The 10,276-nt window shown below is 44.8% G+C and overlaps 1 long non-coding RNA gene across 1 annotated transcript in view; it reads right to left on the reverse strand.

The window, feature by feature from the left end:
* Positions 1-8,319, reverse strand: part of LOC134477402 (uncharacterized) — a 79,648-nt gene extending 71,329 nt beyond the window's left edge. Inside the window, exon 1 of the long non-coding RNA XR_010049462.1 lies at positions 7,763-8,319. This is a non-coding gene — a long non-coding RNA (uncharacterized LOC134477402). The remainder of the gene's footprint in view (positions 1-7,762) is intronic.
* Between the last annotated feature and the right edge of the window lie 1,957 nt (positions 8,320-10,276).

The raw sequence follows: 10,276 nt of genomic DNA on the forward strand, positions 1-10,276 counted from the left end.
CCGGATGATACTGACAGCTTGTCTTCTCAAATCTCTACGCTTCCAGTTTGCCTTCTGCACCAGTTTACATCGCTCAGGCCGTGAGAAAGAGCCGTGGCAGAGGCAGATAGCTGTGGTGTTCCTAAAGACAGATTTCCTGTAAAGGAAATACAGCGTAGGCCTCGCCTGCCCAGGGCCTGGGAGTTCTGGGCATTGCTAGTAGGACTTACGTGTTCTGGGTGAACTGAGGGAGGCTGGAGGCAGCATGCAACTTCCTTTACAATGTCTAGGAAGGGATCGGAACTGTCTACAGCGCCCACACCGTGCTCCGGAGGCAGCGCGCACTCCTGCCCTTGTTCTTACCTTCTTTTTCTATTTACTCAATCTTAATCCAAGCTTGCTCCGCAGAGCCAGTTTCTCTCTCTTCATGTTTTGCTTTCTTGAATAAACTTTTGCCACTGCTTAAAAAAAGAAAATGTCTCAGAGGGAAATGACCTAAATCTCCTAAGTTTCCAATATTTTTGTGTGTTTTCTTCTCACTCATTTTGATGCCTGATTTTGTATTTATAGTTTTTTGGCGGTAGTGATGGTGGTGGTGGTGGTGCGTTTTTTGTTTTTTGGGTTTTTTTGTTTGTTGTTTCTGTTTGCTTTTTGAGACAGGGTCTCACTATGTAGTTCAGGCTGGATCTGAGCTCACTTTGTAGCCCAGGCTGGTCTTGAATTTGCAGCCATCCTGCAGCCTCCCGAGTACTGGGATTGTATTTATAGTTCTGAGGCTTGAGTTTTAAGATATCTTAATCAAAGAAAAAGTAAGGTGAGGAGTTGGTTGCAAAGGTATTGAATAATTGGAAAAGGACAATAAAACTAGAGAAAATAACACTGACCGGGCAGTAGGTCTGACGCTCATGAGATGGAGCCTCAGGTTGGTATCGGGTCAGCCTGCCCATGAAATGGGTGCACTAGGTTGCTCTTAACACAAACAGGGGTTCGTGTATTCCCCATCAAGTATGATGCTTGTATTTTTACTTGGTTAGATGCCTTTACCAAGTTAAATGAGCTTGCTTAGACTCCTAATTTGCAAACATTCTTGTTCTTCTTTTTTTTTAATTAGGAGCAGATGGTGAGTTTTATTGAATGCTTTCTCTGCATCTTTTAAAAGAATCATATATTTCCTTTAAATCTGCTAAAGTGATGGCATATTAATAAAATTATCAATATTAAACCCATCAAACATCCTTGGGATAAAAACAACCTATTCACACGTATTTTCTCCGTAGTATGGTGTTAGATTTTGTTAATCAATTTGCTTTTTATCTTCTTCATAGACCATGCAGAAATTGCCCCAATAATAATAATTTTTTCCTTAGTCCTACGTATGTATTTAATTGTTTATTTTCAATTTCTGTTAGTAAATGTTTGAAGCACAAACTGCTCACCTTCCTCCTAGAGAGCTGGGACAAGCACATATCACAGTTCAATTCTTTGTTAATTCCCTTCCCCTCCTCCTTCCCTGATCCCTCTGTCTCGGGGACCCCTTCTCACGTTGTGCACAGATCACTGTACTACAACCTTGTCAGCTCTTCTGGGATGATACCTAGAATGAGAATAGTGAGGCTGGATAGAATTTGCTCTCGTTTCTTGAGGAAACTCCACACTGATTTCCCTAATACTCATGGCAGTTACACCCACACACAACACTGCAGAAAGCTTTTCCCACAGCCTCGTCAGCATTTGTAATTATGTGATTTCCTGATGATGGAGTAAGCCAGAATCTCAGTGTTGTTTTAACTTACAATTTTTCTAACAGCAGGAGACATTGAACAGTTTTTCATGTCTTTATTGGCCTTTGTACTTCTGTTCAGTTGGCCACTGTCGATTAAGTTTATTTTGAGGGGAAGGTCTAATCTTTGAGTTCTCTGTATATCCTAGGCATCAATCTTCTTCTGAGGAATAGCTGGCAAAATGTTTTCCAGCTGTGTAGGTTCCCTCTTTCATTTGTTGGTTGTTTCATTTGCTGTGCAGAAGCTTTTCCATTTGATAGAATTTTACGTGTGAACTTTGCTATTATCTTTGGTGAAATTGGTATTCTGTCCACAAGAGCTAACTTTATTTTGGTACCAAGGTTATGCTCATTCCACGGAATTAGTGGGAGGGAATTCTCTTATCCCAATCACCAAGAGTCTGTGTGGAAATGAAATTATAGTAATGCCTCAGTTCACAAACACTGTTCAGTTTGCAAACAGAAGCATTTGGTGAAATTTTGCTTCTATTCACAAAGTCCAAGTCAGGTGACAAACATAACGATGGCCACTTCCCCCAGAATCATGGAAGAAATTAAGTCCATGAACCAAGATACCTTATCTGCTTACATATCTGTGTTGGCAAAACCATTTTATTCTTACATATTTTTGTGGGAAAATTTTAAACTATTGATTCAACTTACTTGGTGGTTATAGGACTATTTATGTTTTCTATTTCTTTTTTAGTACATTTTGATAAACTGTGTTTTTCAATGAAACTAATCTTTGGTTTTCTATATTTCCAAATTCATTGACATTAAACTACATATAACTTACACTATGTTTAGTATTATAAAATCTACCCTATTTGTCCCCACTTTAATTCTTAATATTATTTATGTTGCAGTTCTCTTTTCTATTCATTGACTCGATGAAGACTTGTGAATTTTATCCATTTTTTTCAAAGAATCAGTTTTTAGTTCTGTGATATTTTTGTTTATTTTCTGATTTATTAGTTTTGTTGTACATATTTATTCTTTTTCTTATATGCCTTAGAGCTAAATTCTTCTATTCTTCTGTTTTTGCAGTGCATTTACACAATTTCTTTCCTTCTGGTGCCTGTCTCCTATACAGTGTGAAATGTGATATTTTCATTATTACTCATTTCTAAAGCTGTTCAGTTTATATTATGATTTCTTAACCCATAACTGTTTAGATGAATGATGTTTCCCAGTTACCTTCCTGCTATTAGTTTCTAAACCAAGTTTTCTTATTTTCCTAAAATAAGATCTATTGATATCAATGCTTAGAAACACTTGAGGATAGTTTTCCAGTCTCTATGCCACCAATTTCTTTAAATTTGCTAAGAATCTATATTACCCAACTATTAGATATAATCTATAGCTGCTCTTTAGATCAAGCCTATTATGTTGTACAAATCATTTACATCTCTGATTGTTTCATCTGTGTGACCTAAGACTTGTGGAGAGACACATTAAAACCTCCCATAACCTACTGGCTCATTCTATTCTTTTCTGAAATTGTATCAATTTTTGTGTTTTATAATTAGCTGCTTGAAAGTGTAAAGTTAGTGTACCATCTTAATAAAAGTCACTTCTACACAGTTCCTTTGTCATCTCTAAGAATGTGATCTCTTTCCTTGGAATGTTTAATTTGATATTAGTATACAATAGCCACACCAAATTTTCTTTTTTGTATTGCTAGGACAGTAGCAACCATATAATATAAACGTGAGTGTGTGGCTAAAGAAGATGTTTTAAGTTAGTCTGTTCTGGCAGGAAATAAGGGACAATCCCCAAAGTACATACAGAGGAACTTACATTCTACATAAGGCACAACATTGAGCATACTGTGTTCAAAAGGCCTCACAGCGCTGCACTTCCTAACAACACTTTTCCCCAAGGAAGAGACGTCTAACCCGTCCCTGCTGAAGGACAGAGAGAAGGACGGAATCCAAATGCCAGTGACATTATTTGTAAATTGTAACACTGATTGCATTTTGATGAGGCACATTTTTATAGCTTCCTACGTATTTTTCCAGTAGTTGAATTTCTTAACATTTCTGTGGCAGATTTTAGGTGTGTTTTTCTCAGATTTTTACGAGGGAGAAATTGCCGATCTTTCCCTTCCTTTCTTTCCAAATGGCTTTACCACTTATTCCTGTTTCATATCTTATTTAATTCCGTAAGATTTTAAGAATAATCTGAAATAATACTGGCATGGTAGTTATCCATGTTTGTAATTTTAAAAATACTCTAGTGTTTTTGTTAAATATGCAATGATGCCCATTAAAATAGATATTGTGTATGTTAAATAAGTACCTATCTGCATCCACTTTATAAGGCATTGTTGTTCTATATTTCATATTTACTAGGATTCTCTTATTTTTCTTATTTTTCCTATTGTTGTAATATAGTCCTAAAATTTCTAATGTTCAACTATCCAGCAATGATATCCACTGTGTATCACAGCTACAATGATTAAATCAATACATCTATGGAGTTTTTAGATATTAGTATATATACTTATGAGTAAAACAGTTTTGACTTTATGTTATTGTACCATATCTGTTTAAATATCATATGAATTCAGGAAATTTCATCAACTTTTATTTCTTATGACAATTTCTGAAACATGGAACTTCAGGTTTAAAACACTGGAAGAACCCTCCTGTAAAACTGTCTGGATTCAGAGACATTTCAGAGTTAACAACTTGAAAGTATTTTTTAAATCTTTGTCAGTACTATTGTTTTAACCAGGTTTTCCATCTCTCCTTGAGATGATTTTACTTAATTTTGCCCATTAATATGATAATTCTATGAAGGCTTTTTAAAACTGTTTTGCCACAGAATTCTACATAATGTTTCTTATATTTGAAAGATATATATACACACATATATATATATGGAGAGAGATATAGATATATAGATATCTCAAGAGGCAACTCTGGCACCTCCATCCCATTTCCAGGCAATCACAGATATAGTAGCTTCTATTCCATGGAAAACAAAGAAAATCTTGAAAGAAACACTTCCTCTCTCGAGATAAACCATCTCCGGGGCCAAGTTTACCAGGACACTTACTGGAAATGTAATAAGCAGACAGCAATCGATCGCTCTCGGCTGTTGCTTCCTGTATGGACTCCCTGTGCCCAGACACAGCAGGTCTTGAGCTACCAGTGCAGCTCACCCCTTCCTGCCGCACCGCTTCAGGGGTCTACGGGAGCCTAAGAAGTGATGAGGGGCTGGGCCAGTCAGCTGACCTCTCACACCCTCTGTACTCCGCGCCCCCTAAAGCAGCTCCAAATCCACACGTGGAAACAGAACACCTCACTGCGCCCTCCTGGCTCTGGTCTGCCTTTAACCCCGGGGTGCACCTCCATCTGCTACGGGTCTGTCCCTCCCAGGCCATCCTGGGTCCTCACCTGCCGTCCTCAGCCCTCTCACGAAGTCTCACCCACTGGGTCTCATCAGTCCTTTGTGGAAAGCAGATCCCCACTCCACCCATTCTCTTCATTTCCATTAACACCAGCTTAGCCCAGGTACCACCACGTGTCTCCTGCATTACTACAGAGGCCTCCGGGCAGCTCCCTAACCAGCCAGTGGGCTGCTAAGTTCATCGTTGGGTCCGTGCTCTGTCAATGGCCACCCTTTAATACTGGCTTCCGCTCTCTTGTGTGCTCCGACCTCCTGCATAAGGGATGCCCACTGTAACGGGATGCAGGCTGCACTGTCCCGTTCGCCCTCCGTGCCTTCTGCCCTCCACCACACAACAAGCCGGGACCAAGGCCAGCGCCCCTCTCTTGGACTTCCCAGGCTCCAAAACCACACGCCAAATAAAGTCCTACAGGACATAAGCCACCCAGCAGGCCATAGATTCTAGCACAAAACAGACTCAGACAACACTCCCCACAGCAGGGATAATGACCTGAAAACATCCCTTAGGATGTATAGACCCCTCCCTCAAAATCCTTATTTATTTTAGAATAAAATCCAGTTCTTCTCCAGGCTTCACGAATTCCTCCCTGGTCTGCTCCCCGACATCTCTCCAGCACCATTTTTCAGTCCCCCCCCCCATCCCATGTTTCTCGAGCCATCCTCTCCTTCCAGGACTCCAGGGTCCCCCGGCTTGGGGCCTGACACCCTGCAGCTGGGCTGGGTCTTCCCCTGCTCCTTTGCTTGCTTTGGGTCACAGCTTAAATGTGGTCATCTTGGAGGGCATTTCCTTGGTCCCCCCCAAATGAAAGGTACCTCTCCCAACTTCAAATTATTATTTTAGGGCTGGGGGGATGTAGCTCAGTGGCCTGCCTGGCGAGCACAAGGTCCTGAGTCCGATTCCCAGTGCCAAAATATTTCTATTTTATTATCTTTTGCTTCCCTGTATTTGCCTGTCTCCTTTATTACTGGGAAAGAAACTATGAAGAACAGATCAAAATAAATAAATAAATAAATTAAGCACAAGTCAAAAAGCAAAACCAGAAAAGTTTTGAAAATAAAAGACAAAAACCTGAGAGAGGGTAAAAATATGGAGTTAGGAATAGTCCAGGAAAAAATGAGTTGATCAAATGTTTAAAGAAATGCAAATACTGTACATCCCCACGGAGAACCCTGGAGCCCTTACTTCGGGTACAGATTTCTCACGCGTCTGTCCTTGAGGCTGCCACCAGTCCGCTCGCCTTGAATTCTGGTGAGGACAATATTCGCGGGGTGAAGCACTCAGGCCCCAGATGAGTCAGAAGCGTTTGAAAAAGTCATTCGAGTCCCTAGAATAATCTGATAGTCACTGCGCCTTGTAAGTTTGCATAGCAAGACAAGTTCTAAAATAAAGCGGCGCTCTCTTACAGCCCTCAGACATGAGGCGTCGCCTCCCCCACAATAGCCCGGCTCCCCGCTTCCTTTTGTCCCCTGCAACGCCTCTTTGTAAATCACAGGTGTTTGTGGCCATAAAACCCCGGCCTGGAGCTGATTGTGAAGAGCTCTTTCTTCCCTGCTTGTTGTAAACCTGTTCAGCGAGAGCGCCAGGCCTGCGCCCAAATCTCCATAAAAATCAAGGAACAAGAAGTTTCTCTGTGCCCGCCCGGCAGCCCCACTATGACATTAGCCTCGACAGCTCTGTGACCCCGTATTGTCCCCACCTTATTCAGGAGTCTCTCTTTCTCTTTTTTTCTCCGTTCCTTTTTTCAAGCCTTTATTGGCATTTGGCATATTTTATCTACTGTAAAATAAAAAGGAGGATGGTTGTTGTTTTGTTTTGTTTTTTAGAAAAGCACTCTGTGGCAGCTAGAAAAAGCTATCTGCAGGCCACTGTAGCAATGGTTTTTAAAAACACCTGCAAATCAAAGAAAGACACCCCAGCAGTGGCTTCGACTTTTTCTCTCCTTCCCTTAAGTCCCTTCTTGGCCATTATGGAGCAGGCCTGGTCATGAATTTATGTGACAGCTATGAAGTTAGTGTTAAAGTCGTGAATAGGCCTCGCAGTTTCCAGGCCCTTCCTGTAAGCTCCCTTCAATTTGCCGCACAGCGGAGAATAGGGGGGCGCGGAGGGGCGGTGTGCGTGGGAGCCCCGGCAGTCCGGTGGGGGGGGGGAGCAGTGATTTATTTTTGAACTTGCAAACAGGAAAGCCAAGCGAAGCTGCCTAGAAGACCTGAAGCCCGGGTGGGTGCGAGATAAATAACTCGTCCCTGCGCTTGTGCCAACCTCAGCGCCCGCTTGGGAAGCGCGGGGACCCGGTGGGGACCTGGTGGCGCGGACTGAACCCTGGACGCCTGCAGGCGCTGCAGACGCGGAGAGGGAGGCCGGGGAGGGGGGCGCACGGCGAGCCCTGCTGGGGGGCCGAGCCCGGGGAAGCGGCCAGAGCCCGCGGGAGAGGCGGGGCTGCAGGGCTGCACAGGCTGGGCTGCACCCCGTGGGGCGGGCGTCCCCTCGCGCCCATCCCCGTCCCCGCCCCGAATTAGCATGCTGGAGGCGGAGGCCCGGCCGCGCCCCCTCGGCGGGGGACCATCTGCTCGCTGTCAATGCGTCACCTGCTTGTCTGGGCCGTCGCCGGGCAACGGGGCGGGGGGCACGAGCGTGCGCGCCGCGATCCCGGTCCTGGTCCCGGTTCTGGTCCCGGTCCTGGTCCTGGTCCCGGTCTCGGTCCTGGTCCCGGGCGGCTGCGGGTCCCCTCCACCCTCCACCCTTCCCGTGGCCACCCGAGCTCGCGGACCCTGTGCGCCTCCGGGACGCAGCCCTGGGGGCTGAGCACCTGCTGACCGCGGGACCGGGCCGCAGGTGGAGACGGCCCGCCCCGGAGGCTGGTCCCGGTCCCGGTCCCGGTCCCGGAGGCTGCGCGCCCCGGAGGCGCCGACGGCAGGGGGCGAGCCAGGCCGTGCGCTCCACGCCGTGCGCTGCACCGGGGGGCGCCACAGCGCGGTCACCCGAGCCCGCCGGCCCCGCGGGGCGTCCGTGTCTGCGGGTTCGTGGGCTGAGGGACAAAGGCTGCCTGACACCCCGCCCCTCCCCTGTGCTCCTCGCAGACTGCAGGATCCAAAGAGTTAAACTGTTAATCACGACTCAAAAAATACCACTTCTTGGGGCTCTGCAGTAACAGGACGCGCGCAAGCGGAAGTTCCCGGCCGGACACAGCGTTTCCAGCCAGATTTTTTTAAAAAAGTCTCAGTCTGGTTTTAAAGATGGCCCAGTCAAGAAAGCCCTGTCTTTCTTGTTAGATCACATTCCAGAGTGTAGTAATTCCTGAAAAACCAAGGATCTTTTAATTTAGAGACTACTGCCTGCAGCTCAGAGAGACTTAGAGAGACAGAGGGGGACAGAGAGGGAGGGCGAGATCTGCAACCCACGTCTTCCACTGAGGTTACTACATTGTCCACTAACTTTCTGAAATTTTCTGCTACGTTCTGGACATTTTTCTTTTCTCTGACAAAGCCTCTACTGAAAGTTACTCCAAAATATGCCTCTGTGGTGTGGCCCTGAGTCCATCTTCTCCAGCGAAGGTCTCACAGCCATAATCTGTAAGGAACTAACACTGTGAGCCAGACTAGCTTCATGGTGCAGTTTCTAAAACTTGCTGTTAGCGTGCAGCGAATAGACCATAAAATGTCATTCTCTTCCTAGCGCTGACGTGTGGGGCCGGGGTGAAATTGTGTGCATGTGTAAACCTCTTCCAAAGCTGAGGGGACTCCCACTCACCCCAAACCAGGATTAACTGGCTTTCAGAAAAAGGAGAGTTCGGACAAGTTTCGTTCTTTATTCCACGCATCTGCAGGCTCATGACACGGTTCCTACTCAGAGCAGGGAGGACACAGAGTCCAGCTGCTTTACCTGTGGGCCTCTTTGCACACTGAGAACCCCCTTTGTCCTTTGTCCACTCTGGCACCATGCCTACAGCTTTCCAACAAAACAGTGAAAAACGTCATTAATTAAAGGATCCTTGAGCACCTACCACGTAGGAGACAAAATACTTTCCTGTGCTCCTGGAGATCACTTGTCAGTGAATAAACAGATGAAAACAAAAGACTGCTCTCATGTACACCTGAAATACATAGTACTTCAGGGTCCTCACCGCCGTGACCAACACAGGCAAAGGTGATTATACAAGGTGACGCTGTGCTAATCAGCCTGACTGTACTCATCATTTTGTAGTGTATAGCAAACCATTACATTTGGACCCTTTAAGTTTATGCAAATATTATTTGTCATTTACACCTCAGTGAAGGGGGCAGCAGGTTGCCTTAAAGAAACCCAAAGACAATAAAACTTAACACAGAACTGCTGTAACTGATGTGCCACAGGGCCTGACCCTTGTCCTCTACCTGGGGAGACTAGGTTGTCCCTCGGAACACTGGACACCAGTCCCCTGGGCACTGAGTCATCTCCGAATATTATGAGACACGGAGGGTGCGTCTGGTGCAAAGCAGTTAGGTTGCTGTTTAACTTGGGTAAGTGCAAAATAATGATTTGATGAGATCAGTGGCACTGGTGGCGTGAAAGAAAATAGAGATTTTTGAAGACAGACTCTTTAAAATATATAGTCTTTCTGCTTCCAGGAAAATAATCTCACCTTGGTGCACAGTGATAATATACAGCAAGCATTGTAATTGTCGTTATGGCCAGCAGATGCCCATACTTGGAAAGGTTTTTGATAATGCACTTTTTTTTCTTTTGCAATAACTGGTTACATGATGGCTCAGGAGTCAGAATAAAGATTTTAGGATCCTAAATGAGCAAATGAAAAATGTGGAAAGTTGGCATAAAGAATGGCACACATGAAATAAATCTAATATGCATTTTGTTGTGAGGCAAAGGAACCAATTTTTGAGAAATGATCAAAGTCATGTCTTAGTCAGGTTCTCATCAATGAGACATAATTCCCACTGTCTACAACTTCAAGAGAAAAAGTTTAGCTTGGTCCATAGTTTGTAGAGGCTTCAGTCCACAGCCAGCAGGGTTGCCCAGCAGAGTGAGAGGGCAGAGGACAAACAGCTCCTGGCATGCTGGCAGGAAGCACAGAGAGAAATCACGGGAGCAGGAGGGAGAGAGGC

The sequence above is a fragment of the Cavia porcellus genome, unplaced genomic scaffold, assembly GCF_034190915.1.
Source record: "Cavia porcellus strain 051 isolate PalLab524CR breed Dunkin Hartley unplaced genomic scaffold, mCavPor4.1 scaffold_8, whole genome shotgun sequence".
NCBI classification, from domain to species: domain Eukaryota; kingdom Metazoa; phylum Chordata; class Mammalia; order Rodentia; family Caviidae; genus Cavia; species Cavia porcellus.